This window comes from Pinus tabuliformis, chromosome 3_1 (genome assembly GCF_031772625.1).
Source record: "Pinus tabuliformis cultivar Carrire ecotype Pingquan chromosome 3_1, CPIR1, whole genome shotgun sequence".
NCBI classification, from domain to species: Eukaryota; Viridiplantae; Streptophyta; class Pinopsida; order Pinales; family Pinaceae; genus Pinus; species Pinus tabuliformis.
The window spans coordinates 54,644,130-54,650,129 of NC_142301.1; positions in this window are offsets into that span (position 1 = coordinate 54,644,130).

Sequence of the window (6,000 nt, forward strand, 5' to 3'; positions counted from 1 at the left end):
TAAAACGGCGACCATAAAACCATTCCCGAAAACCGCTACCTTATCGAACCGCTTTTGGTTTGCAGGGGGTTTTCGTACAAACTCATCCGATGCAATCAATTTTGGACGCGTGTCAACTGTACGTTTTCAAAACCACCCTTCCATCGGGACATAACGTTCAGCAGATAAAGGCCTTCCGATATTCACCTCAACCGTTCGATTTCTTGAGGGCATATCAATGGTTGACGGACATCTCAGACCTGCAACAAATAAATTTTAACGTGCCGTAAAAGTTTTTGGGTTGACCGCAGTAAAATATAAATGAAATTGAATGCGTTTGTAGAGTATTGGTAAAAGATTTTTTTTTTTTTTTTTGTAAGCTAAGGAATTTCTATTATCTACAGAAAACTGAAAATTACATACTAAGGAACCTCAATCCGCCCATATGGAAAACCAGATCTGTTGGTTCCTCTTCATCATGCATTCGGTACTGTTTTTCTTTTTTCATACCGTCAGAAAAAAACTTACAAGACATTAAACCTTCATAATCAGATTGTTTTCAGAGACTGTTTTTTCTAAGATCTACTCAAAGACCTATCTTCACTACTGATTGTTGTAACATGCAATCAAATTCCCAAAACAGATCTGTAGCAACAAAAATAAAAAAGAGAGAGTTAACTAGCCTCTCAAGTCTCCGCGCTTCCCTTTTTGGTTTCGTTATTGTCCTTGGTTTTTACCAGTTCCTTCAGCATCCCATGTATCTCCTTGATCTGCTCATTCTGTTGACGCATTATAACTTCGACATTAGCCATCTCCTTTCTTGCTGCCAGCGATTCCTGGGCCATCTCCACCATTTCTATAGCGACCTGTTCCATTGCCTTGGCCAAAAGGTGCTTCAGGACCCAGTAAGTGTGGAGAGCTTGACAGTATAGGGTTAGTCTACCTTTGGTATTGCCTGGATCTGGCATCTGAGATTTCCACTCTTCCATCTCAGGGTCTGATGGTTCTTCCAGGACTTTGTTTTCCATGACATCTATGATTTTTCGAATGTCTTCATTTGTTTCTTGATTGTAAGCCTGCTCTGCCTCATGAGCCGTCCTACGGATAGATTTCCTCCCCCTTTTTTGTTTTTCCCGTGTCTGGTTTCCCTCCTCTCCATTGTTTTCTTGCCGAGGTCGGCCCTTACCTCTTCGTCCGCGTCCTCTCCCTCTTCCGCCTGTTCTGCCTCGTTTAACATTTTTACTGCTCTGTCCTATTTCAAAAGTCCCCCTCAGGAAACCCTCATCCTGGTTAATCTCCATGTCTTCTGAGCTTTCGACCTCAATTTTGATTCTGCTCCGATCGAATTGTCTGTCTCTGTAATCTTCCCGCTCTGACTGAACTTCTTTATCCCAGCTCACTGCCATCTTGACTCGCTTAAGTCGTTGGTTTTTATTCCTCTGCCAGGTCTCTCCTTTCCTTGCCACCTTCTTCAACGTCTTGTTGTCTGTCATCCTTCTCTTGTTCCGCCTTATAGTTTTATCGCCACCTTTCTGTTTATGATGCATTTGTCCTCCACTTCCTTTCTCCCTTATTACTTGCATGATACTCTCTGCGGTGTTTCTCGAGTTTTGATTTGATTTCCGTACGTGTTGCTCTGAATTATCATTGTATTGGTAAAAGATTTTAATTTTAATGTTTATTTTTTTTTTTCTTACAGAGGTATGGGCATAGGTAAATGTTTTTAAATTTTAATGTTTTTAATATGTACGGGAGTATGGTCATATACGCAATGTAATTTTTTTTTTGGTTTTGTTGTTGCACACGCATAGTATGTGTTATGCTTTTGTTATGAGTTGACTTGTGTGAAAAAAACGGTGAAACGCAACAGTGTAGGTAATGTCCAAGACTATGTATTGTATGTGAAACGAATCGCACAGTAGTGCGTAGAAGAAGCAGGGGAGAATTTTTGAACAGGTTTATATTGTATTAAAAACATTTGTGATATGCACAGCAGTGCGAGCAGAGAAGAACAGGGGATTTTGTAATGTGGAGGAGCACATAATTTTTACAGCAGTATATGCAAAATGTTTTTACAGCAGTAAATGTAAACAAAATTTACACACAGCTGTGTAATTTTTTTTATAAAGGAGATAGAGTAATTTTGTTAAAATGTTTTGGTGAATCCCTCTGAGTGAAAGAGGATGAATCTTGTATCAGGAATTTTGTTTTAATGAATACAAAGATTTTGTGGGTGTATGTAATGCTCTGCTCAGAAATGTTTTAAGCTTCCCTGTGTTAAAGATCCTGGAGAAAAACAAAGCATTGTCTCTGTGTTCAGTTTATTTTGTTTTTGGGATTTTAACAGAAAAATCCCCAACAGTGGTATCAGAGCCAGGTTTAGGCTCTTTAAAGGTGTTAAAGAAGCTGAAGGGAGGAGTTTTTTGTTGCAGCAGTAAATCTTCTCCAGCAAAGTGAAGTCTCAGGCAAAAGAATCCAAGTATTCCTCAAAGTTTTTTTTGTGTTACCGCTAAAAAAAAAAAAAACAAAAACAAAAAACAAAACAAAACAAAACAAAAACAATCAGTATTTTAAAATACACAGTGAAGGATTTAGAAGCATAGTTTAGAATGCAAAGAATGGCCAGCACAAGCACTATTATGGGTATGTTTAATACCCAGCTCCCACAGTTTAATGGGAAAAACTATGACTATTGGGCAATAACCATGAGAGCCCTATTTGTCTCTCAAGATTTATGGGAATTAGTTGAAGATGGCTTTGAAGAACCAGCAGATGAAAATGAGTTTAATAGGTTAACTCAGGCAGGGAGAGATCTGTTGAAGAGCAATAGGAAGAATGATTCAAAAGCCCTTGTATTTTTGTATCAAGCAATGGACCAGAGTGTGTTTCCAAGGATAGCAGCAGCTAAGACATCCAAAGAAGCATGGCAAACCCTCAAGACAGCCTATCAAGGCATGGAGAAAGTGAAGACAGCAAAACTACAATTGCTGAGGAAAGATTTTGAGAATCTGTGCATGAAGGAGTCAGACAATATTGACTCATTCTTCACACATGTAATTGGTCTGGTCACACAGATAAGGACTCATGGAGAAGTTCTTGAAGAAAGGAGGATTGTGGAGAAAATATTGAGAGTCCTACCCTCAAGGTTCCATGTGATTGTCACCACCATAGAAGAGACAAAGGATCTCTCAAACTTTTCAGTTGATGAACTTCATGCATCACTGATAACACATGAGCAGAGGTTGAGTAGAAATGAGAACTCATCTCTAGAGCAAGCCTTCAAGACCCAGATGTCCTTTGGAAGAGGAAGAGGTCAAGGCAGAGGAAACAAGAGAGGAAGAGGCAGAAGCCAAAACAGAGGTGGAAGGAACAGTCCAGCAAATGCTCAAGGAAGAGGCAGCAATCCACATCAGAACCAAGGTCAAGGCAGCAGTCAACAAAGTGGACAACATCATGCTCAAGGACAAAGGTATGAAAAATCCAATGTCCAATGTTATTACTGTAAAAAATATGGGCATTATACCAATGAATGTAGGAAGAAACAGCATGATATGAATAATAGATCTAGTGAAAATATCACTAGAGAAAATATCAGCCAAGATAATGTGTTGTTAGCTTGTAACATGGCTGAAACAAACAGTGAAGACATATGGTTTCTAGATTCTGATTGTAGTAATCATATGACAGGAAACATAGCCTTGTTTTCCAATTTAGATCAGAATGTGAAATCACAAGTCACACTAGGAACTGATAGCAAAATTTCTGTTATGGGAAAAGGAGAAGTTAAGATATTTACAAAGAAAGGTGAAAAGAAAACCATAGCAGATGTCTACTATGTTCCTGGAATGAGATGTAACCTCTTGAGTATTGGACAGCTTGTTCAAAAGGGTTACAATGTCTTCTTTGTGAATGATGTATGCACCATCATGGATAGAGCACCCAGCAAACGATGTATTGCTGAAGTGAAGATGACGAGGAACAGGATGTTCCCTCTCAGAATAAGGGCAAATTTGAAAAACAAAGAAGTAATTGCAGCAATTACCCAAGAGGCTTTCCAAAGCGTACCAAAGGATGAAAACTGGTTGTGGCACTTGAGATTTGGACATCTCAACTTTGGAGGTCTTAATTTGTTGAGTAGAAAAGGAATGGTAAGAGGATTGCCATTGATAGAGAAATCGGATAGCCTTTGTGAAGGTTGCATTTTGGGGAAACAACACAGAGAAAGTTTTCCATCAGGGAAAAGCTTAAGGGCAAAAGCACCCTTAGAGATTGTCCACTCAGACTTATGTGGACCAATGCAAACTCTATCACTAGCAAGCAGCCAATATTTTCTAACATTCATTGATGATTTCACCAGAAAGACTTGGGCTTATTTTCTAAAGAACAAAAGCGAAGTGTTTGAAAAATTTCGAAATTTCAAAGCACTTGTAGAAAATCAAAGCGGGTTGCATATCAAAGTTCTGAGAACTGATAGAGGAGGTGAGTATATCTCCAAGGAATTCCTACGGTTTTGTAGAGAAAATGGAATTCATAAGCAATTTACAGTAAGGTACACTCCGCAGCAAAATGGAGTTGCTGAAAGGAAGAATAGAACAATCATGGATATGGCAAGAAGCATGTTGAACACAAAGCATTTGCCAAATGATTATTGGGCTGAAGCTGTACATTGTGCAGTATATATTTTGAATAGATGTCCTACAAAAGTAGTGATGAACAAAATGCCGGAAGAAGCATGGAGTGGGAGAAAGCAAGGAGTCACCCACATGAAAGTTTTTGGATGTGTGGCCTATGCACACATTCCAGATCAGCTAAGGAGGAAGTTGGACAGCAAAGGGGAGAAATGTATTTTCATTGGATAGAATGAGGAATCCAAAACTTACAGGTTGTATATCCCATCTACCAAGAAGTTTTTTGTGAGTAGAAATGTTCAGTTCATTGAGGAGGAAGCTTGGGATGGAAGCATAGAGAAAACAATGAATGTTAAAAAATGTTTGTCTCATGATGAAGATGATGAGGAGATGGCTGAAATACATCCCCAAACAGCAGCGCCACCACAAGGACAGCAAAAGACACCCTTGAGGAGAAATGAGAGTGCTTCTCCAAGCACACCACAAGGAGGACATTCAAGTGCATCTTCAAGCACTTGCACACCGAATGAAAGAGGTAAGAAATTCATAAATTTAAGTGATATTTATGATGAAGGAATGAATTCCTTGTTTTCTTTGTATTGTCATGTTGATGACCCTATTCATTTCGAAGATGCAATTAAAGATAAGAAATAGATAGAAGCTATGGATGAGGAGATTAATGCCATAGAAAGAAACAAGACATGGGATTTGGTTGAGCTACCAAAAGGTAAAGAAGTCATTGGAGTCAAATGGGTCTACAAGACCAAGAGTAATGCTGAAGGCAAAATAGAAAGACACAAGGCAAGGCTGGTTGTCAAAGGGTACAAGCAGCAGTATGGGAGAGACTATGAGGAGACTTTCGCACCGGTTGCAAGAATGGAAACCATGAGAGCAGTGTTGTCCATAGCAGCTCAAAACAAGTGGAAAGTTTACCAAATGGACGTGAAGTCAGCATTCCTAAATGGAGTGTTAATGGAAGAGGTCTACATTGAACAACCTCTAAGCTATGATAAGAAAGGTCAAGAGCACAAAGTATGTAGATTGAAGAAAGCTCTTTATGGGCTGAAGCAAGCGCCAAGAGCATGGTACAGTAGGATAGATTCCTATCTACTGGAAAAAGAATTTGAGAAGTGTGAGGGAGAACCCACCCTCTACATCAAAGAAAAAGATGGTAAAATTTTAATTGTTGTGTTGTATGTTGATGATGTTATTTTCACAGGCAATGATGTTTATCTTATTGAAAATTTCAAATCAGTCATGAAAGAAGAATTTGAAATGACTGACATGGGTTTGCTGAGATACTTCTTAGGAATAGAAGTAGATCAAAATGAAAATGGAATTTTTATCTCACAAGCAAGATATGTAAATGAAGTGTTGGGCAGATTTAATATGC